The sequence below is a fragment of the Orcinus orca genome, chromosome 3 (genome assembly GCF_937001465.1).
Source record: "Orcinus orca chromosome 3, mOrcOrc1.1, whole genome shotgun sequence".
Taxonomy (NCBI): Eukaryota; Metazoa; Chordata; class Mammalia; order Artiodactyla; family Delphinidae; genus Orcinus; species Orcinus orca.
In genome coordinates this window covers 137,335,215-137,360,445 of record NC_064561.1, presented here as the reverse complement: position 1 = coordinate 137,360,445, position 25,231 = coordinate 137,335,215, and the positions used below count along the sequence as shown (strand labels likewise).

General features: G+C 37.8%; 1 long non-coding RNA gene across 1 annotated transcript in view; it reads left to right on the top strand.

Moving 5' to 3' along the window:
• Window positions 1-24,861, top strand: part of LOC117203417 (uncharacterized) — a 35,320-nt gene extending 10,459 nt beyond the window's left edge. The window contains exons 2-4 of the long non-coding RNA XR_004486168.2: window positions 3,257-3,336; window positions 6,457-6,645; window positions 18,313-24,861. This is a non-coding gene — a long non-coding RNA (uncharacterized LOC117203417). The remainder of the gene's footprint in view (window positions 1-3,256; window positions 3,337-6,456; window positions 6,646-18,312) is intronic.
• The last annotated feature ends 370 nt before the right edge of the window (window positions 24,862-25,231 follow it).

Here is a 25,231-nt window from a genome sequence, read left to right as displayed (position 1 = left end):
CCAAGTGCATAATTGGAATTTATATTTGTGGCAGTGGGAGTAACTGCTGCACTGGTTTCCAGGTCTGTGGAGGTAGGAGTTAGCATAGTGGGGACTGCCAAATGGAGCCCTCTGTAACTTCCCATCGCTCCTTCCAAGATAGTAAGTCAGGCAAAATATTGTATCCTAGGGCAATGGTGAGGATTAGTGCCACTGATCCTTTAAGACCTAAAGGACACAGGGGTGCTAATCCCAATCCTAGTTTTTTGATTTACCAGTCTGGGCCCTAAAGAAACTGGATGGATCCTGGAGAACGACTATATACTATGGATTTAACCAAGTGAAGACCGTGATCACAGTGGACTTTCTGTGCTGGACTCTGGTAGAACAGTTAATAAGGGCTCAGATACATGGTATATCACTGATTTGGCTATACTTCTTTTTTTTCCATTCCAACTGGAAAAGAGTATCAGAAACAGTTCACATTCATGAAGAACAGTCAGCGATATTCATTTAGACTGAATTTTGCCTTGGGGCTGTGTTAACTCTCCCATCCTGTCATAATATGAAGAAATATGGACCACTTAAATATCCCTCAGAACACTACTTTGGTCCATTTTACTGACAACATCATGCTGACTGGACACATGAGCAAGAGGTGGCTAGTATGCCGAAGACCTTGGTAAGATACATACACTCCAGAGGATGGGAGATAAACACTATGAAGCTTCAGGGACCAGCCACTTCAGTAAAGTTTTTAGAGGTCCAACAGTCAGAGGAGTATCAGGATATCCCCTCCAAAGTGAAAGACCAATTGCTGCCTCTTACAGCCTTTACCACAAAGAAGGAGGTAGGGCACTTTGTAGGCCTCTTTTGCTTCTGGAATCAACACATTCTACAACTAGGAAAAGTGCTCTGGCTTAGGTACCAAGTGACATGGAAGGCTGCCCCCTTTAAATAGGACCCAGAACAGAAAAGGGCTCTGTGACAATTCCAGGCTTCAATGCAAGCAGCCCTGACTAACAGTTGGACCATATGATCCAGCAGATCCTAGTGGTGTCAGTGATGGGAAAAGATGTGGTGTGGAATTTATGGCAAGTCTAGTGGAAGAATCATGACACAGACCCTTGGGATTCTGAAGCACTGTCATGCCATCTGCAGCAGATAATTGTATGCCCATTGAGAAACAGCTCTTGGTATATCACTGTGCCCTGAAGAGACTGAACACTTGACCACGGGACACAAACCTGTCCATCCCCCCAGTCCCTATCCAACTGAGTGACAGATTTTCTAACTCCATCATTCCATCTATATTTATTTGTTGACATTCTGATAAAAGGAAATGTTTCCCTTCTCCTTCACTCATTTATTTATAACAGATGGATTCATGGCTTCTTAGTTAACATTAAAATCCATTACCATCATTATTTATTTTGATGTTCTCATTGTCCTAGATTTGATCAATGGGAGTGCCAGGATGTGTCCTCTGTGTGTCAGGAGCCCCAGATGTGTCATGTCCTCATCATTTAAGCCCTTTCTTACTTTTTGGTACAACCAGATGTTCTCAGCTCATCTTTTACTTTCCCTGCCCCAGCCCTGGAATCAATCATTTCTTCAAGGAGCTCTGCTTGCTTTTCATGGAAAATGGTATCCAGGAACCATGAGCTGAGTGCTAGGTTTGCTCATTGCTTCTCGTGTGTCATTGCTTGTAGTTCCTCTCAGCAGACGAATATGCATACAAATATCTATATCTCTGTACCTATTAAAAACTACCAGGTTATACTGATACCATCAATTCCAGTCTATCACTACTTTTTAGTCTTCTGTTTTTTCATATTTGTAACTCCATCAACAGAAAGAAACCTGGCTACCATTATCCTCAGTATATTTACTCATTTGCTCAAGGTTAGAATGCGTGAAAGGTAGTTTTAGAATTGCTAACTCATACTACTGTGGGGAAAAAAAAAAAAAAACTAAATTTTTAGATGACCCGTCTGTTTTAGTTTGGCAGCTAAAAAGCCATCTTTTAAGTAAGATTAATCAATTCAAACTTAAGCCCCAAATAAGTATGTCTAGGCCATGAGCACTGAATGGCTCAGGGAATGAGTGGTTAAAGGGCTTCGACAGTCCAGGTCACTAGCATTAATCCTCATGGCTGCTGTAACTCACAGTGGTTGAAACAGAATTGTTTATGTTGGGTAATAGTAGCTGATCATGGCTTTATCTTCCATGTCTTAATATAATCAAGTCATGAAAAATTGCTGCTTCAGCTAAAGGAAAGGGTGGATTTCCCCTCAGTGGTGCTATTTTATCTTTTGAAAAGCAAGCTACATAGATTGTTCATAAGTCATTTCTGCCCATGTATAAAGTACTTAAAACACAATTTCTCAGTTACATCTTTTATAACCTTGCATTATGATCATACCCTTTTAAAAATCACATCAGGTTTTATGGGCTACTAATATTTTTGAACAAATATTTAGGAAATGATTCAAGGAGAAAGGTGCTATCAAAGGGAGTACTCTTAATCTGGAAGGCTAGCACTTTCTCTCTGCACCAAAAACCAGTTGATTTTTGGGAGATGGCATTTTGTAGTTGGAATATAAATTAAAGTTTAGGATTTCGTGTAAATGTGCTGTTCACATCAGGTTCAAGGATGCAAGTCATTTGTGTCTTGACACAGATACTTTTGCTTTTATTACATTGTATTGTTTTACTAAATATTGTTAAGCCATTCAACTTGCCATCTTAGCATTAAATGGTGAGTAGTCCGAAGACAACTGAAGTCTTTCGTATTGATGGGATCTTTAAGGAAGACTTAAATTTTGGTTATTAAGATCAGTATTCAATATTGTCCAATACATTGGCTTTTCCCTCTAAAATAAGAAATAAAATTAAAATTGATTACTCTGATCAGCGTAAAGCCTGTGCATTAACTTGCCTTTTTTGCTTGGTATTTTACCTTTAGATTTACTGTTGCCTGCCCTTCACTAAAAACAAAATTTATGTTAAATACTTAAAGTGGCCTATTTTCTGTGAATTTGTATGACTGGGAAGATGTTCGGGAAAAGAAAGGAGCACTATCTTTGAAAAACACATTGACATACTTCATAAGGCTATGTGAAGCCTGGAGTTATGCAAACTGACCTCCCTTGATATTGTCTTGTATAAATGGCCTTCAATTAATATATCTATAGTTATATAATAAAACAAAAAATATAAATTTATTATTAGAAAGTATACCTGCCAGTTTACTTCTGGTTCATCTCTGTTAAAGCAGGTTGGATCAGTTTTACAAGGAAACCAATGATGTGCATGCTTCTAATGTTAAGGCAGTCTGGTTGGGATTCCTTTAAGGTAGGTTAATTTTTAAGCCAAGTATCATTAAATGTCTGTGGTAGGCAGCTTCTGAGACGGCTCCCAATGATCCCTACTTCCTGGCATCCATGCCCTTGTTGTTGTTCTCTCCCGTTGAGTTTGGGGTAGACCAAATAACATACTTCTGATGAATAGAATACAGCAACAGGATGGGGTGTCACTTCCAGGATTAGGTTACAGGAAGATTCTGGCTTCCATCTAGCTCACCCTCTCCTGGCTCTCTCACTTGCTCACTTTAATGGAAACAGATTCCCAAGCTGTGAGCTGCCCTATGGAGAGGCAGGGGAACTGAGGAGGGCTTCTGGCCACCAGACAATGAGGAACCGAACCCTGCCATAACCACACATGTGGAGTTGGACGGAAGTTCTCCTTCACTGTCAAGCCTTGAGATGATGGCAGCTCCAGCTGGCACCACAAATGCAGTCTCCTGAGAAACCCTGAGCCCTGCTGTGCCCCTATTCCTGACCAAGAGAAGCTGTGAGATAATCAGTTTCGGTTATTCTAAACTGCTAATAAATATGGGAGTAATTTTTTACTCAGCCATAGATAATTAATACAGTGTCCTTTTAAAAAATAAAAACTCACGGGAGGTCCTCAAACTTCATGTTTTCTTGGTGCTGTTTTAACTAGCATTTCCTGAGAAATAATTTAGCACAGTGGTTTTCAGTGACTAACAACATCAGAATCAATAGGGAAGTTTAAAAAAAATTCAGGTGCCTAGGTTTGCCTTCAGAAATTCAATTTGAATTGGTCTGGGGTAGGATCCAAGCCTCAGTCTTTTAAAAAATTCCCCAGGCAATTCCAGTGAGTAGTTGAAGAATCACTGATTTAGTCTAAATCAACGTTTTAAGCCCTTCTGAGTGCCAGGCGTAGGCAATATAGCATTGAACAGGATAAGGAGCTCACCCTTCATGCATAGGTCAGGAGAGAAGACCAACATGTAAACAAACAGTGACGACACTGTGGCAAACCCTCTAGTAGAGTTATGTACAAGGTGTATAAGAAGCACAGAAAAGCAAACACCTAACTCAGTCTGATAAAGTCAGAAAGGGCTTGACAGAAAAAGCTGGTCAGCAAGAACATGGCAGGAGGGAACATTACAGGCAAAAGAGAAACAAGAGTAAAGGCACAAAGTTGTTAAAGAATATGTGGGGAGATGGTATGTTCATATTTGAGTAACATGAACTCCAGAAAAAAACTTCAGAAGGGTAGGCAGGAGTGTTGACAGAACACAAAATTAGGGTACAGAAACCAGTGAGGATGAGGACGTGACCTCTGGTGATGGTGTAAGGGATGGAGGGGAGGCTTAATTTAATATTCAGAATACATAATCGATGGGACTTGGAGGGTAGGCACTGAAATACAGAAAGAGGAGCCCGTGATGACTCCCAGGTTCCAGCTTGGCCATTGTGTGGGTGGTAGACTGTAACTTTGGCAGCAAATATGGGGGAAGCAAAAGCAGAAGACAGGGAAATGAAGAGCTCAGTTTCAAGACCTAAGTTTAAAGACTCAGAAGAAACAACTGGTTGCAGTTGGCACTAGAAATGAACACCAAATTGCCATGTCACTTGCCAAAAGAACACATCTTTGTGGATGATTTTGTGTATTTGGAAATAATCGAGAACACAGCTTCTGTTTCGTCTCTGTGTGCTTTGGTGATTTGCAGTCAGCTTTCAGTAAGACTGGGAAGATCTTGAGAATTAGCTGTATTGGCTTTTAGAAAGCGTTGTATTTCACTAAGCCAAACAAACCTTTAAAATTGAACAATATAGGCTGCTTTTTACTGTTGATTTTTGTCCATTGTCTACAGTTCACTCATACCACAGGCTTCTCCTTGGGAGCCTTTACCCCACTTCCCACTTACGTGAGTAATGCCTTGGTTTGCCCAACTATTAGTAGAATTTTGAACTGACATAAGATTACATTGTGTCATGAGGTGGGGAGGTTCTGATGTTGACATCCACATAGCTTCATTATGATCTGGTCGTTGTTTTAATTTCAAAGGAGCAATACCTTCAGCTCAGTACTTCAGTCTATTTAAAGCATGTTAACCCCATGTATCAGAGTGAAATTACATGTTCTTACTATGAATCTCTGACACTGTAATGTGCTTTCCAGCGTCAATCTACTCACCTGTTGTGGGTGCTTTTTTTTTTAAGGAGCAGAGATATCTAGTATCCCCATTAATCACTATTGATAAACTGACATTTTTAACTTTTAAAACTATTTTCTTTCCCCTCTAGTCTGGACATATGCCCCCACAGGAGGCAGAGAAGCCACAGGGAAATAAAAGTGAATCTTACTGTGAAAGGAAGAGATTGCACACTTGTTGTCAAGCCTGCCTTGAGGCTGGTTTAAAAAAATGCTGATGTCCGCATAGCATGTATCTCTAAGTAAATCAAACCTGTAATTCAACTTGGCTGCCTCTAAGTCATTTTGATTCCTGCCAACAAGAACATTAATGAACTTAGTATCTCTACAGGTTTATTCATGTGTTAAGACCCAGTTCCTTATTCCTCATTCCAGCAGCTGCCTCTGCTCCATCTGATAAAGTGGAAAGTTGGAATAGGTCACACAAATCCAGATCATTACTTAAGCACAGATTATTATAGGCAGTGTCCTCTAAGTCTTCTGTCTGGTTTTAGGATAGAAAGCAATAAAGTTTCTAGGACTTGGATTTGAAAAAAAAATCCATACATACAGTAGTAATTCTTGTCATGAAGAAACATCTTATGAAATTCAGCTTATTCATGCCTTTATTCTTCCTAGTTTTATTCTCCTTTTGACAATGATAAATAATTCAGTTGTATTGTACAGGGTATGGTTGTGGGAGTATTCCAGAACACATAGTACTTCCATGGATTTCCCAAAATGCCATGAGACATATAGGAAGTATGAGAAAATGGACATGAATCTAATTTGTCAAAAAAAATTTAAGATTAAAAACGTAAAAGAATACAGACCAGTTGTTCCCAAATTTGGCCACACATTAGAATCACCTACATCTCTTTAAAATTCTAAAGCCCAGGCCACATGCAGACCAATTAAATCACTTTCTGGAGGTGGGACCCAGGCATCAAGAGTGTTTTCACTCCCCAGGTGATTCCGATGAACAGACAAGCATGGGGACCACTGATCTCGACAACTCTGTTACCTCATGACTTCAAGAAAACCCAACTGCAGCTTCTCCTAGACTACCTGCTCTGCCCTCGGTGGGAGGTTCTCTGCTCTGCAGCTTCTCCATCAACTTTGTCAGCTTTGAGCTTAAGCAAGGCCACTGCATGAGAGGTAATTCAGTCACTGGAAGGCAACAATTAACAATCAAAGACCACAGTGGATATAAAATAATTCCAAGTTTTTTTAAATTTTTGATATTTGCTGAAATTTTTCCTGATAGTCAAAGTTTTATGTCTCAGATTTTCCTATTCCATTTTCATACACTGATAGCTTCTTATGCAGTTAGTTTTATGAATCTCTGGTCGATTAGGGTGACTTTTTTTCATGCTTTGGGTGATTGTTTTAGAATTCCGTCTTTGAATTAGTAATCTTTAAAATATCTAACTCAGAGGGGGCTTTGCATTGAATGAGAATTGTTCGTTTGCCTTGTTTAACACAGTTTGACACAAAGGTAAGTATTTAAAACTTTATTTTCTATGTCCGCATAGCACATTACTTAAGCAATCACTGGCTGTCCAAAAACTGAAGGAAGCTTGATTTTACCTTTTTTTTTTAATTGAAATATAGTTGATTTACAATATTGTGTTAATTTCTGCCATACAGCAAAGTGATTCAGCTATACATATATATATACACATACACACACATTCTTTTTTTTTTAGCTTGATTTTAAATATAACAACAGCTGTTTACTCATAGATGGTGAATTTACATGGTTGACACCCTTTATCAGAACTCAGAACTCCAGCATTTGTACAAATAACCATGCTGGCCTATAAATTTTTTTAAATTAATTAATTTATTTTTTGGCTGCGTTGGATCTTTGTTGCTGCATGCGGCCTTTTTCTAGTTGCAGCGAACGAGGGCTACTCTTCATTGTGGTGCACCGGCTTCTCATTGCAGTGGCTTCTCTTGTTGCGGAGCACAGGCTCTAGGTGTGCGGGCTTCAGTAGTTGTGGCACATGGACTCAGTAGTTGTGACGCATGGGCTTAGTTGCTCCGAGGCATGTGGGATCTTCCCGGACCAGGGCTCAAACCCGTGTCCCCTGCTTTGACAGGTGGATTCTCAACCACTGCACCACCACGGAAGTCCCTGGCTATAAAATTTTAAAGCTAATATTATAACCTGATAAAATGATGGTTTTGCTATATGCTTATATGTATCTTGAGAGAGATTAATTAAAGGAAATAAAATAGCAGTTGAAGCTGCTGGATGGTTGAAATTATCTGAATAAGTGTGATCTTGACTTTAATGAATTAACAAGTAAGCTTCTTGCTGTAAGTATTTAATTAATTTTAAACCACATTTGATTTAGAAACCGTTTACACTTAATTTATGGTCTAGTGTTCAATTAAAATAATCTATACTATTATGTGCAGGCTCTAGATCCTATTCTTGCATCAGTTATGTCACTCTTTGGTCACTGATGCCACTGAGGAGTAGAAAAAGGAGGCATATGGCTGTGAGCTTCTAATTTCTCATAATATTTTTTAGGTGGAACCTTTAGGGAAAACGTTTGAGTAGAAAAATCATGTTTTTTTACTCAGATTTTATTCTGTAAGGAATTGTTTGGGAGGGGTGATAGAAACAAATGAGAATGCATGTTTGTCTAATTAAAAACAAAAGCCTGGGATGTTGCAGTTGTTTCCTAAAATCACTTTTTTCATATAAAGATTTTGGATAAGTCATTATTAAGGAAACTAAGGACAGCTGTGGTACGTTGAAAGCACACCAGCCATGGACTCAGAAGGCCTGGGTTTGAATTCCAGTTGCTTACAAATGTAAGGAGAATTATTTTTATCCCTCCTCTGTTGAAATGCTTTTTTAATATATGAAGTTTAAATATGGTCCCAGAACACATTTGTTTCTGCTCCATAAAAATAGTCATATACTGTATGTCAATCTATTTTTGATTATTTATTTATTTGGCTGTGTCGGGTCTTAGTTGTAGTGCAGGGGCTTCTCTCTAGTCGTGTTGCGTGGGCTCCAGAGCATGCGGGCTTAGTTGCCCCATGGCACATGGGACCTTAGTCCCGTGACCAGGGATCGAACCTGCGTCCCCTGCATTGGAAGGCGGATTCTTTAACCACTGGACCACCAGGGAAGTCCCTGTATGTCAGTTTTTAAATTTCATTATAAGTGAAGGAAACCATGGTATATATAAGCCAAATGGTAACTACTTCCAACATAATGAGATTTGATTTTGAAATATCTTAGAATTTGTATTTGAATGTGAGAGATACTTTGGGAGACTAATTCAGTGTGACCCCATTCATAGCAGTGATATTGGGGAACAGGGTTACCAGTTATGGTCTGTACCTCTTAAATCATGTTCTTATTGTATATAGTTCTATTTGGGGAAGTATCCTTTGACATATAGTATTTTGAGCCAAGTAATGAGCTACAATGTAGACATACTTAGGTAGAGTAATTCAACTTCATTATAAGGTTGTTCTGTAGCTCTTTTTCCTTTCTTCCTTGCAGAATGCATTCCTAGTCTCCTTATTTAAAAAAAAACAGCAATAAGAGGAAGTCGTAACTCAGGGTGAAATAAAGCACCAGCCTAAAAAGATTGCTTATCTTTGCCAAACTAAAGAGAGGCAAATAATTATTTTGCCTTTAAGGCCTTGATTCTGGTTGTTAGATTAAATAGACAGAGTGTTGGCCACATGTGACTTGAGTAGAATTGGTTATTTTACCAAACTTTGGATCAAGGTTTGCTTGAAGTAAGCTGTGCTGTGGATAAACCTTTGGAAGATCAAGAGTGAACTGTATTGCCCTCTACATTGTTTCCACCAGGATATTATGTGGGAGTATTGATTTTGAAAAGTGAAATTTAACTTACAAGAGCGCAGATCATATTCAGGTATTCTTAAATGTAAAATTGATTTTGACCTACCCAGGAGCTATACAATAATAATGATCACAGAGGGGAGAACAAAGTTGCTGTATTTTTCTGTGCTCCTTTTAGAAAGTGTATCCTGGAGCACAGAGGTGGGCAGTTGGGCAACCCAGTTTCTTTCTTGTGTGACATGTTAGAGTTTGATATTGTCAGTCTTTTAACCAAGATTTGTATTGGGATCATTGCTGAAAGAGGCTTTGAGGATGTCGTATCACCAGTATTCAGGTATTGTTATGGGTTTCATCCAGGGCAGATGAAAAGGTAACACAATTACCTAGTGCCCAGTTAATTCAGGAGCATGGAGAAAAATAGGTTGATGAAGGCTTAAGTCAGATAACTCATATCATAGGTGGACACGGCTGGGTTAGCTCAGGGTTTTTGTTGCGTGTGTTTTTTTTTTTCTTCAAAGAAGCAGACTTTTTCTAAGATTAGAATCAACATTGCTGGTAGAAGCAGGAAACTTAGGGGCAGGCCATTACGTGTAAGATCAAAGTACAGCTTCTTCTGTGTCTAAGCTGTAAGGACAGGAAGATGCCCATTTTTCTCAAGAGCTGCTTCAGCATAGTTATATCAGTAAGTTATATCAATAGACAAAGGAGAAACTAGGAATATATACCTGCAATTCCACCATCAGCCAAAAAGCCACATAAGTCTTTCAAACTCTCAAATAACATTCATGACAAGGAATGGTATATTTTGGTGTACTTTTACGCCCTTATCGCTTTCATTTTTTAAGTGTGTTTGTGCTCTTTTGTGCTCAGCAGAAGCCGGAGCGAGGGGGATGACAAGAGAAGTCTAATACAGAGTCACTCTTCTTTTTTTCTCTTGAAACTGGTAGAGTTTAGTGTATGTATTACATACACACATGTAGGTATATATGTATGTATTTAATATTTAGCGTAGTAACCTGTGGGGTTTTTAGATGTGTTTTATTATGAAGTATAATATACTCATAAAAAAGTGATAATGTGACATGTACAGTTTACAAATTGTTCTAAGAGAAAACACCCCTTGTAACTGCCACCTATGGTGAAAAAGAAGGAGGGGGAGGAGGAGAATTAGAAGAATTAGAATTTCTTCCCAATCAGAACTTTCTCCCCACACTCTTCTCTGAATAAGCTCTAGTTTCACTTTTTATGTGATCATTTCCTTGCTTTTTTTATAGTCTTACCACTTTGGTATGCACCCATATGCACCAGATACATCCATATAGTTTAGTATTGTGTGTTGGGGAACTTTATGTAAATGAAATCGTACTTGATGTATTCTGTAGTCTTGCTTCTTCCATTGGTCATCCATGTTGTTGAATGTAACAGCAGTTTGTTGATTTTCATTGTTTTGCAGTATTCTGTTGTAAACATGTACCACAATTCATTTATCCATTCTTCTGTGTTGGACATCTGGGTTGATTATAGTTTGTCCCTACTTCAGATAGTGTTGCCGTGACTATTCTTATGCTATCTCTTGGGGCTCAGGGCATGCATTTCTATTGGACATAGACCTAATCAATACAAATAAAAATGTGACAGTGGGCAATGAAACTATCTTCTTCTAAACAAAGATGTAGTGAGCCGGTAATCTATTGAAGGAGAACAACCATTCTTTTGGTTATTCTAAGGTAGTAGGTGCTGTCTGGACACAAAGATGGCCATTTCCATCCAGGTGAATAATAAAATAGAGTATCCAGGATTGTACCTTTGCTTAAGATTCATGTTTGCAAGTATGTCTCATCAGGAAAATAAAATGTTTTAGTTTTTAAACTATCTCTGGTATTATTTCTAGAATTCTAAAATTAATAGAATGAAATGTCCTTACAGGGCAGAGAATATATCTCACATTTCTCTTAAGTTCTTCACAGACCATGGCAATGCTAGAAAGATGTTAAGGCCCCACTAATTATGCATTGCCTCAATAAATATACTGTGGAGTAAAATTATTTGTACAAATGGTTATAATTTCCAAGGGGCAGGCCCATAAAAGGGGAGAAGGGTGGATTAGTTTAACTTAAGACTTTTTCTGTTTTGAAAGCCTCTTTCCAGAAAAATAAACAATAATAGTGTGGATAAGTCAATCTTTTTTCTCCAGAATTTTTCTTACCAAATTTGTACATGTCCTAAGTGCAGGTAATATAAGTGTATTTCTGAAGCCTTTTAAAATTATAATTTGATCCTTTTGTTTGCCTTTTGAAATGGAAGACAAAATAGACAGTACACTAAGTTTATCACTTCTGATAGACCTGTGCTTCAAAACATATATATTTTAGGCCTTAGCTGATTTTGCAAGCTAAGTCTAGATCACAGTAAACTGATTTCAGTATCTTCCTGTTTTTTATGGGCTTCGTTCTAAAGCTTCAGCCAAAGAATCAAAATGTTTGTCACACTATTCTGGATTAGCTGAAGTCTTGTTCCTGTTTATATGAAATGACCATTTGGCCTAATGCAGTCAATATGAACACTTTACAACTCATCCAAGAACATTTCAACTATTGAGAAAAAGGCACTTTAACTGAAAAATTAGGGACTTCCCTGGTGGTCCAGTGGTTAAGACTCTGTACTTCCAATGCAGGGGGCGTGGGTCAGATCCCTGGTTGGGGAACTAGGATCCCGCATGCTGTATGGCGTGGCCAAAAAGGAAAAAAAATAAACAAATAAAAGTACTTAATTGAAAAATTACTTATCCAGTATCAGGCTGGGAGAGAACATTGCTTCTTGTGAATTCAGCATACTACCCACACCAGGATTTATTTTGCTCTTTTGTTATAACAAAAGTGTTTGAATTCTTTTTTTCAATGAAAAGATTATTATGGTGTATCTACCTTGGGGATTGTAACTTTCAAAAGGTGCTCTTAAATATATTACTACCTTAACATATGGGCACCTAATTTATGACAAAGGAGGCAAGAACATACAATGGAGAAAAGACAGCCTCTTCAGTAAGTGGTGCTGGGAAAACTGGACAACTACATGGAAAAGAATGAAATTATAACAGCACCTAACACCATACACAAAAATAAACTCCAAATGGATTAAAGACGTAAATGTAAGACCAGACACTATAAAACTCTTAGAGGAAAACATAGGAAGAACACTCTTTGACATAAACCACAGCAAGATCTTTTTTGACCCACCTCCTAGAGTAATGGAAATAAAAACAAAAATAAACAAATGAGACTTAATTAAACTTAAAAGCTTTTGCACAGCAAAGGAAACCATAAACAAGACAAAGAGACAACCCACAGAATGGGAGAAAATATTTGCAAATGAAACAACAGACAAAGGATTAATCTCCAAAATATACAAACAGCTCACGGAGCTCAATATCAAAAAAACAAACAATCCACTTAAAAAATGGGCAGAAGACCTGAATAGACATTTCACCAAGGAAGACATACAGATGGCGAAGAGGCACGTGGAAAGATGCTCAACATCACTAATTATTAGAGAAATGCAAATCAAAACTACAATGAGGTATCACCTCACACCAGTTAGAATGGGCATCGTCAGAAAATCTACAAACAACTGGAGAGGGTGTGGAGAAAAGGGAACCCTCTTACACTGTTGGTGGGAATGTAAATTGATACAGCCACTATGGAGAACAGTATGGAGGTTCCTTAAAAACCTAAAAATAGAAGTACCATATGACCCAGCAATCCCACTACTGGGCATATACCCTGAGAAAACCATAATTCAAAAAGAGTCATGTACCACAATGTTCCTTGCAGCACTGTTTACAATAGCCAGGACATGGAAGCAACCTAAGTATCCATCGACAGATGAACAGATAAAGAAGATGTGGCACATATATACAATGGAATAGTACTCAGCCATAAAGAGAAACGAAATTGAGTTATTTGTAGTGAGGTGGATGGACCTAGAGACTGTCATACAGAGTGAAGTAAGTCAGAAAGAGAAAAACACATACCGTATGCTAACATGTATATATGGAATCTAAATTTAAAAAAAAATGGTACTGATGAACCTAGTTGCTGGGCAGGAGTAAAGAGGTAGACATAGAAAATGGACTTAAGGGCATGGGGTGGGAGGGCAAAGCTGGAGTGAAGTGAGAGTAGCATCAACATATATACACTACTGAATGTAAAGTGGTTGGCTGGTGGGAAGCAGCTGCATAGCACAGGGAGATTGGCTCAGTGCTTTGCAATGACCTAGAGGGGTGGGATAGGGAGGGTGGGAGGGAGGCTCAAGAGGGAGGGGATATGGGGACGTGTGCATGCATGTGGCTGATTCGCTTTGTTGTGCAACAGAAACTAACACAGTTTTGTGAAGCAATTATACTCCAATAAAGATCTATTAAGAAAATTATACATATTACTACCTTATTTAAACTATTTGGTTCCAAGATGTGTAGTACTCTGCACAAAGAATAAGTCACAAATCCCCTGAACACACAAAAGGAACGTGCTCAGCTGGGTTTCCCTTTTTATTTTGTTTTTCTGTGGTGGGTTTATGACTCGATACCCAGCTTCTTTATAGATTCATCTCTCACAGGACACAATTCCCTTTAATGTATTTTTTATGCTTACAGAAAGAAACACTGTGTTAGTATCTTAGTCTGTTCAGGCTACTATAACAAAATACCATAAACCGTGTGGCTTATAAACAGCAGAAATTTATTTTTTACATTTCTGGAGGTTGGAAAGTCCAAGATCAAGTTGATATCGGGTGAGAGCCCACTTCCTGGTTCATAGCTTTCTTTTTGCTATAACTTCACATGGAAAGGTGGATCTCATTTATAAGGGTACTAATTCCATTCATGAGACTCCACCCTCATGACCTAATCACCTCGCAAAGGCCCCACCTCCTAATGCCATGACCTTAGGAGTTAGGATTTCAAAATACGAATTTTGGGGGAACACTAACATTCAGACCATAGCAGTTAGCAAACATGAGGAGAAATTTCATTTTTACTGCATGGCTTTCTTTTGGTATATGGAGAGAAGCCCTTTTTTTTTTTTAATAAATTTATTTATTTTTGGCTGCATTGGGTCTCTGTTGCTGTGTGCCGCGGCAAGCAGGGCTACTCTTTGTTGCGGTGCACGGGCTTCTCATCGCAGTGGCTTCTCTTGTTGTGGAGCACGGGCTCTAGGCGCGTGGGCTTCAGTAGTTGTGGCTCGCAGGCTCTAGAGCACAGGCTCAGGAGTTGTGGCTCCCGGGCTTAGTTGCTCCGCAGCATGTGGGATCTTCCCGGACCAGGGCTCAAACCCGTGTCCCCTGCATTGGCAGGCGGATTCTTAACCACTGTGCCACCAGGGAAGCCCTGTTCTGTTCTTGAGGATATGCAGAAGTGGGACTCCACAGCCATTCTAGTTACAGGCTGCTAGCATAAATTCTAACTTTAATGATCTCTTACTTAAATACATTACACTATAATCTAACTTAGTGTTCCCTGAACTCTGTTCCTTAAAATACTAGCGTCATTTGAAATATAAGGCTCTTCCTGTACTGTCTAGATGCCCATTAACATATTAAAAGTTCTAACTCCAGGGAAGAAATTGTACCCAAGGTTTTTTACTTTCATGTGAATTTTAACCATTGTTGTCTTATCAGGGTGAATTATTCTATATTTGCTGCTAAAAGCATTTTATTTTGATCCACCTGTTTATTATTGCTTATATATTGTATAATATCTATAGGAGTTCAGAAAACAGCATGGTTAGAGTGGCCTGGGACACCTTCATGGAAGCATAGATGTTCTTGACCCTGACCTGCTGCCAGTATAGCTTTCTGTAAGCATCAGTTTTATTGCGGCTCTCCTCTGCTCATATACCTTCCTACACGTGCCAACTCTATACAACCACAATGGAAATTGGCATTTTTTTCTTATTTACTTTTCCAGTTCGTTTCTCTTAATATCTTTTAAGTTCATAAAAGAATCTAAAATGTTTACCCCAGATTAATAAAAGCAATAAGTTGTCAAAAAATATTTAAAAGCCACAGATGACATCAGTCAAAAAGATACTTTCACTTGACTGGTAGAAGCACTTTAAAAGGGCTTCTCGGGGACTTCACCACAACTACTGAAGTCCGCGCGCCTAGAGCCTGTGCTCCACAACAGGAGAAGCCACCGCAGTGAGAAGCCTGCTCACTGCAATGAAGAGTAGCCCCCGCTCACCGCACCTAGAGAAAGCCCGCGTGCAGCAACGAAGACCCCACGCAGCCAAAATATAATTAATTAATTAATTTTTAAAAAGAACAGAACAGATAGTTGTCTATATGTTACTCCCTCTAAATCTGTGATTCTCAACAGAGGCTTCCCTTGACAGGATGGTAGCCAAATATCAGTTGGATTTTGTCAAATGTCTTTTCTGCATCTCTTGAGATGACCGTGTTTTTCTTTTCCAGTTTGTTAACATGATGAATTACATTGATTAATTTTCTATTGTTAAGGCAACCCTGCATTCCTGGGATAAATCCCACTGGGTTATGATGTACTATCCTTTTACTATATTGTTAGATTTGATTTGGTAAAATTTTATTTAGAATTTTTGCATCTGTATTCACGAGGGATATCAGTTTGTAATTTTCTCTTATTGTAATATCTTTGATCTCATTGTAATGCTAGCCTCATAGAATGAGTTGGGAAGTATTTCTTCCTTTTCTATTTTTTGGGAGAGTTTGAATAGAATTGTTATTATTTTATCATTAGATGTTTGGGAGAATTTACCCTGAAGCCATCTGTACTTGGAATTTTCTTTGTGGGAAGGTTATAAACTACTATTTCTATAACAGATTTGCAGTTCATACCAATACCCTCAATCCAACACCACAAAGTTGACTTTAGTTTTCATCTTTTCCATATATGAAACTCCCTTTTCTGACAATGAGAAATCTGTCTCCTATTATATTTAATACATTTACTTCTTTAACTCCCCTGTGTATAACCAATCTCCCTTTGCTACTGCTGCTCCCTTCCCCAAACAAATGCCCTCTTCATCCCACTTGGGCTGACACCCTGCCCAGGGCTGCAGCTACTACCTCCTCCCCCAGCCCCTACCTCACATGGAAGCCCTCCTCACCCCACCTGAGCCCCAAGACCCCACACTGGGGCTGTTCTGCTGCTCAAAAGCCCTCCTCACCCCACTCAGGCTTTGATACCCTATAGCAGACTGCCCCATTGCAAGGACAGCTTCTCTTCTCATCGATTTGAGAAATTGTTCTATTTAAACTCCATATTATCTAGTACGTAATTGGTGATTAGTAAATAATAAGACTAAAAAGAACTACATTTTAAAATGGACACGTGCTATATTGAGACACATGACACTGAGAAAAGTGTTAGTATTGTCAGAATTGCTAGAGTTTGTATTCCAGCCTTGATGTTGACTAACTTGTTGACTAACTCTGCATCCATAGATAAATTAAATGAACTTCTTTGAACTCATATTTCTTATTCTGTTACATGGGATGAAGATAGAAATAATTCTAATATAACAGTAATGTTAATAGACAGCACATGTTGCCTCCTGTGCACCAGGTGCTTTGCTAAGGACTTGACATATATTGTCATCTAATCTTCAAAATGGTCTTTTGGAGGAGATACAATTATATTCATTTTACAGAAGAGAAAATTGTCACTTGAGGTAGATGCCATTATCTTCCTCATTTTACAGATGAAGAAACGAAGTACAAAGTAGTAATTCATCCAAAGTCATATAACTAATAACTGGTGAAACTGGAATTCATACACTGTACCTCCACAATCCAATATTGCCCAAAACATATGAAAATTTCTAGTACATAGTGGGCATTAGTAAATAATAACCATTTTGATGTATAGTGATTAATTATAACAGCCCTGAATCACTATTGCCAGGTCTATGACATAGGAAGAGTCATGGCATTTTTGGATGGGAGTAGGGAGGATGATCCATTTAAATTTTTTTAAATTTATTTTTTATTTTTCATACAATTTTGAAAGGTTACTTTACATTTACAGTTATTGCAAAAATTGGCTTATTCCCTGTGTTGTACAATACATCCTTGAGCCTATCTTACACCCAATAGTTTGTTCCTCCCACTCCCCACCCCTATGTTGCCCGTCTCCCCACTGGTAACCACTAGTTTGTTCTCTATATCTGGGAGTCTGCTTCTTTTTTGTTATATTCACTAGTCTGTTGTATTGCTTAGATTCCATATATAAGTGATATCATACAACTTGAGCACAAATTGGAAGTAATTTTTCTTACTAGGCAGAGTTTAAAAATCCTCCCTATTTATTCCAGATTGATAAAGGAGACATTTTTAGGTAGACTTGGAAATAGGTTATGTACTTAAATCTAAAAGGAAATTTAAGATGAGAAAACAATGTTTCCAGTTGATAGAAGATGAGGGAAAGAGTTAACGGTACCCCAGAGATAAAAGAATAAACAAAATAGCTCAGAGCTGGAGGAAGTAGCCCAGTGGTTGCAAGGAGAACAATAAAGACTTGAGAAGCATCCGTCATTCCAGTTCAGAATTTAATAACAGCCCAAGCCCCTGGATATGTGAACCACGCGCCTGACAGGTGCCCAGTATGTGCTTGTTGAATTGACCTGACAGTCCTTTAAAAGCTTAAGTTGAATTTCTAGTTAAAGGCACAAACCTATAATAAAAGAACAGGAAGGAAGACAGCCTCAAAGTTCTGGAGGCTGGAAAGTATGTAGGTACTGACTTAGCAGACTAGAGAAAGCAATCCTAAACCGGCAGCGAGGAAAACTGAACAGAAACTCAATTTACATTGCAAAATCCCCCAAGACCCAAACATCTCTGGAAGGCAGGGGTGAAGATGGGGTTAAGTCTTCTCTGACAGTGTGTTAATGAAGCAATTATTCTTTTATTCCTTTCCCACTTTACACAAAAACTGCCCTTGGCCTTCTCAGCTCCCAGACTGCTGGCTGTCAACCAACATGGAACTGGCAGAAAAATAGAAATCTTCTCTCAGGGAGGGAAAAGAACTAAGATCCTGACATCAGGATGTCCCCAAGGAGTAGAACTGAGATCTTGGCATTAGGAATCTCCCAAGGAATAGACCCAGCTAGATCACCTTATGAAGACTACAGTCAACAAGCTACAGGTACGTACACAAGAGTTTCTAATCAGCTTTCAGGTGCACAACTTTCAGTTTGAGCAAACAGCCAGGGAATGCCAAAAGGACAAGGAAAGCCTCTATGACCAAGATATTCAGAAAAAAAGAGAAGTTGTTACATTCACAAATGAGGAACAAGGTGATACGTTAAAAAAAAATTCAGAGAACAAAGAAACAAGCTTTTGGCAATTAAAATTATCATAGCAGATATGAAGGGGGTATAGAAAAAGTAGATTATACAGAAGGTAGAGTTTAGGAAATATTTCAGAAAGTAAAATAGAAAAGCGAAGACATAGAAAATAGAAGAGAAAAGGTAAAAAAAATTAGAAGACCACTCTAGGAGATTCAATACCTAAATAATAGGAGTTCCAAAAAGAGGAAACAGAGAAAATAGAGGGAAGGAAATTATAAAAAGTAATTCAAGAGAATTTCTCAGAACTGAAAGGCATGCTTGCTCAGCATGATGGTCTAAAATAACCCACACCATATCATATTATGGCATTTCAGAGCACTAGGGAGAAAAATCCTACAGTCCCCGGAGGACTGGGGAAAATGTTTCATACCAGAATCAAGAATCAGAATGGTACCAAATGCCTAAAATATAACAGTAGAAGCTGTAAGACAATGAAACAATGTCTTTAAACTTCTGAAGGAAAATGATTTCCAATTTCAATTTCATTTCCATCTAAAAGTGTGAGGGCAGAATGAAGATCTCTGAAAATCTGCCTCTCTTGCATCTTTTCTCAGGAAGGTACAGGAGGATGTACTCCACCAGAACAAGGAAGTGAAGTAAGAAAGAGTAAGATCTTGATCCAAGAAACAAAGCAAAAAGGAGAGTCTCCAGAATGGGTTAAATGGAGACCTCCAGGTGACAGGCGTGCCTAGAAGGCAACATGTTCAGGATGGAACAGGTCACAAAGTTCCAGAAGAGATTTCTTCAGGATGATGAAATTGATAAAATAACTAATTTGAATATTTCAAGTGGCAACTTGCACACTTTGGGAAGGATTTGGATTATATTAGCAACAAGTCCATAAAAGAATAAGTAAATTGACAAAAAGACCGCTGTTAATTTCAGAGAAAACTAAAAAGCTGTGCAGGGCTTATTAGAATTAAGAACTTGTGGGCTTCCCTGGTGGTGCAGTGGTTAAGAATCTGCCTGCCAATGCAGGAGACATGGGTTCGAGCCCTGCTCCAGGAAGATCCCACACGCTGCGGAGCAACTAAGCCCAGGCACCACAACTACTGAGCCTACACTGTAGGGCCTTCAAGCCACAGCTACTGAAGCCCACATGCCTAGAGCCTGTGCTCTGCAACAAGAGAAGCCACCGCAATGAGAAGCCCACACACCGCAACAAAGAGTAGCCCCCACTCGCCGCAACTAGAGAAAGCCTGTGTGCAGCAACAAAGACCCAACGCAGCCAAAAATAAACAAATAAATACATTTATTTTAAAAAGAAAGAATTAAGAACTTGTACTCATCAAAAGCAAGTAAAAAAAAAATAAGACTCTTGAGGAGATATTCACAATATACATAAATGACCAATAATATCAAGAATATAAAATAAACTTGTAAAAATCAATAGTAAGACCACAAACAACCCAACACAAAATAGGCAGGGGACATAAAGTAGTATTTCACAGAAGAGGAAATTACATATGGCCAATAAATACAAAGAGATGTTCAACATTACTGGTGATCAGGAAAATACAAATCAAGATCACAATGATATAGCCATTTCACTGACAAAAATTAAGACTCATTATACCAAATATTGAATAATATGTGGATTTACAAAATCTTCTGTGTGTTGCTGGTGAGATTAAAAAATAAAAATATTTTGACATTACCTTCCAAAGTTGAAGAAAAACATACTCTGTGACCCAGCAATACTCTTTTAGGGTGAAAGAGGAAGTTTTAAATACATATAACAGGAGAAAAAAATAAATAAAAAATATATATATATAATAAGAGAAAAGTACAAGAAGTTTTACCACAGCACTGTTCACCAAAAACCTGGAAATAACCCAAAAGATGCACATCAGTGGGAGAATGGATAAATAAACTGTGATCATTTAAGCAGTTAAAACAAGTAAATATATGGGTGAATCAGAGTGATTCTATAATAAGTGGAAAAAGTACATCTCAAATATTATAACCAGCCTCATGTATTTACATAAAATTTTTTTAAATGTTAATCTTCCTGCTTTCTATTCAGTTATTAGTCATATGCTTTTACTTGTTGTGAGATAATCCCAGAGATTATAACTTGTATTCTTGATGTATAAAACCTAACATAAATTAGTACTTTTATCTCTTCCTGGACAGTTCAAAGACTTTCAAAACATATTTAAATCCTATTTATCACTCTCCTTACTTATTTACTGTCATTTTCATGTATTTTAATTATCTCTATGTTTTTAGCTCCACAAAACATTATGACTGTTGTTTTCTGCAATCAGTATTGACCTGGTTTACCCACATATTTATCTGTTTTTTGCTCTTCATTCCTCTCTACATTTCTGAATTTCCCCTGAAATAATTTTCCTTCTGCTTGATGAACATCCTTTAATACTCTCATTTTTTCCTTTGAAAATCTATTTATTTTACATTCTTTTTAAAGCATTGCTTTTTCTGGGAATAGAATTCTAGGCTGGGATTTATTTTCTTTTTGCACTTTAAAAATATTGTTTCATTGCCTTTCCGCGTCAGTTGCCCCTGTTTAACCAGATGTTCCTTTGAAAACCATCTATTGTTTTTCTCTTTCTCTTTGTCCTTAGTGTTGAGTAGTCATACTATGACATATCTAAGTGTGTGTGTGTGTGTGTGTTGTTTGTAATTTATAATATGACTGAATCTGTGGCTTGGCATATTTTATCATTTTTAGAAAAGTTAAAATTACCTCTTCAGATATTACTTCTGTCCAATTTTCCTTCTCCCCTTCTGTGTCCTCTATATTTCTTACAGAAAGAACAAGTTACAAGAAAGAATAGAAAAAATATTCCTTTTTATTCTTTTTCTTCCTTACTTCATTTAGGATGTTTTTATCTGATCTGTCTTCCAATTCACTAATTCTCTTTTCAACTTTGTTTATTAATCTGTTGTTAGATCTATTCATTGGGGTCTTAATAAAGTTATTGTTTTTACATTTCAGAATTTTTTTCTATTCTTTCTTATAGTTTCCAGTTCTTTACTAGAATTCTCCATCTTGTCTTTTATTTCTTTGAACATATTAAGTGTAATTAAAGTCTGTCTTTGATAACTTCATTATTTTGATCCTCTATTGTCTGTTGTCTTGTTTTTTCATTATGTTTTCATATGCTTGGTTATCCTTTATTAAACGCCAGGCATTGTACAGATACTTTGAGGTCTAAAATGAGGTTGTCTTACTCCAGCAAAGATTTGAGTCTGGTTCCAGAAGATTGCTAAGGGCATTGGCAATATTGGATCACCTTAATTCCTTAGAGGACTGAGAAAAATCTACTTCAATCTCTGAAGGCTAGTCTATTTCCAGTCACTCTTTACTCCTAGGATTTAGCTTTTATGATCTCAATCTGAAACCTGGAGGATATCCTTGACACCATCCTCCTTGGTGGGCACTGAACTCCAGTTTTGTCTGCTGGTCTCGTGTTTATCAGGAGGTTTGCTCAGCTATTTAGTTACCTCTTCCAAAATCAGCATACGACTAAGAGGAATATAGCCTCAAATTCCTCACCTCTCTGGGTTTCTTCTCCCCGATAATGATCTCACAATTCTTTACTGTTTTGTTATCTCTCTGATAACTTCAAGCAGATTTTTGAAAATATTTTCTCTAGCATTTCAACTTGTTCTTACTGAAAGGATTGGCCCCAATTACAAAGTTTGCCATTAAAGTGAAGCCTCAAAAGATACTTTTTATCTACTAGCCCTATGTATCCCTTTGTGTGGAAATACATATAGATGCAATAAGCTTTTACAAGAATGAAAGTAAGAAAATGACAAACACAAGATTCAAGACTATGGTTAACTTAGGGTAAAGGGAGGCAGAAAGATGGATTCGTTGTGGGTAGGGAGAAGATGGTTAGATGTAGGTTATTTTTTTTTTTTTACTGAAGTATAGTTGATTTACAATGTTGTCTTAGTTTCAGGGGTACAGCAAAGTGATTCAGTCCAATATGTAAGAATATATATATAAAAGTATATATATATATATTCTTTTTCAGATTCTTTTCCATTATAGGTTATTACAAGTTATTGAATATCGTTCCCTGTGCTATAGGTCCTTGTTGTTTATCTGTTTTATATACAGTAGTGTGTATATGTTAATCCCAAACTCCTAATTTATCGCTCCCCCCTTTCCCCTTTGGTAACTGTAAGTTTGCTTTCTATGTCAATGAGTCTATTTGTTTTGTAAATAAGTGCATTTGTATCATTTTTTAGATTCCACATATAATATTTGTCTTTGTCTGACTTACTTCACTTAGTATGATAATCTCTAGGTCTATCCATGTTGCTGCAAATAGCAATATTTCATTCTTTTTTATGGCTGAATAATAATACATTGTGTATATATGTACCACATCTTCTTTATCCATTCATCTGTTGACGGGCATTTAGGTTGCTTCCATGTCTTGGCTATTGTAAATAGTGCTGCTATTGGGGTACATACATCTTTTTGAATTAGAGTTTTCATATTTTCCAGATTTATGCCCAGCAGTGGGATTGCTGGATCATATGGTAACTCTATTTTTGTTTTTTTAAGGAACCTCATACTGTTCTCCATAGTGGCCACACCAGTTTACATTCCTACCAGCAGTGTAGGAGTGTTCCCTTTTCTCCATACCCTCTCCAGCGTTTATTATTTATAGACTTTTTTTTTTTTTTTTTTTTGCAGTACGTGGGCCTCTCACTGTTGTGGCCTCTCCCGTTGCGGAGCACAGGCTCCGGACATGCAGGCTCAGCGGCCATGGCTCACGGGCCTAGCCGCTCTGCGGCATGTGGGATCCTCCCAGACCGGGGCACGAACCGTGTCCCCTGCATCGGCAGGCGGACTCTCAACCACTGCGCCACCAGGGAAGCCCTATTTATAGACTTTTTGATGATGCCATTATGATATCTGATACCTCATTGTAGTTTTGATTTGCATTTCTGTAATAATTAGTGATGTTGAGCATCTTTTCATGTGCCTGTTGGCCATCTATATGTCTTCTTTGGAGAAATGACTATTTAGGTCTTCTGCCCATTCTTTGATTGGGTTGTTTGTTTTTTGGTTTGTTTTTTTGATATTGAGTTGTATGAGCTGTTTGTATGTTTTGGAGATTAATCCCTTGTTGGCATCACTTGCAAATATTCTCTGCCATTCTGTAGGTTGTCTTTTTGTTTTGTTTATGGTTTCCTTTACTGTGCAAAAGCTTTTACATTTAATTACATCCCATTTGTTTATTTTTGCTTTTGTTTCCATTACTCTAGCTGCCAGATCCAAAAAATATTGCTGCAATTTATGCCAAAGAGTGTTCTGCCTATGTTTTCCTCTAGGAGTTTTATAGTATACAGTCTTACATTTAGGTCTTTAATCCATTTTGAGTTTATTTGTGCATAAGGTGTTACAGAAAGTTCTAATTTCATTCTTTCACATGTAGCTGTCCAGTTTTCCCAGCACCACTTATTGAAAAGACTGTCTTTTCTCCATTGTATATTCTTGCCTCTTTTGTCATAGATTAATTGACCATAGGTGCAAGGGTTAATTTCTGGGCTTTCTATCCTGTTCCATTGATCTGTGTCTGTTTTTTGGCCAGCACCCTACTGTTTTGATTACTGTAGCTTTGTTATATAGTCTGAAGTCAGGGACCATGATTCCTCCAGCTCCATTCTTCTCTCTGAAAATTGTTTTGGCTATTCAGTGTCTTTTGTGTTTTCATGCAAATTTTAAAATTCTTTGTTCTAATTCTGTGAAAAATGTCACTGGTAATTTAATAGGGATTGCACTGAATCTGTAGATTGCCTTAGGTAGTATGGTCATTTTAACAATATTGATTCTTCCAATCCAGGAATATGATATATCTTTCCATCTGATTGTGTCGTCTTCAGTTTCTTTCATCAGCATCTTATAGTTTTCAGAATACAGGTCTTTTGCCTCTTTAGGTAGGTTTATTCCTAAGTATTTTATTCTTGTTGATGCAGTGATAAATAGATGTAGGTTATTTTCAAGGCTCTAACTTTCATTATAGGTGTCAGTTCAAGAGATCTAGTTACATTATTAAAAATAGCTAATTAAATAACTAAATAAATGAGGGCTATGCATAGACCAATGATAAGTATGTGTCATGAGTTATAATTAATCCAAATCTGTGTACCTCAGGTTCAATTTTTTTTTTTTTTTTTTTTTTTTTTTGCGGGACGCGGGCCTCTCACTGTCGTGGCCTCTCCCGTTGCGGAGCACAGGCTCCAGACGCACAGGCTCAGTGGCCATGGCTCACGGGCCCAGCTGCTCCGCAACACGTGGGATCCTCCCAGACCGAGGCACGAACCCACGTCCCCTGCATCGGCAGGTGGACTCTCAATCACTGCGCCACCAGGGAAGCCCTCAATTTTTAAAAAAGAAAAAAAAATTATGTAGGAAAGGAAATATAACCATAGTATATTATGTGGCACAGATGAGGATAGCATTTAATAGTGTAAGTACTGAATAGTGATCTAACTGAAATCATGATAGGGTCAAATTTGGGGATTAAAT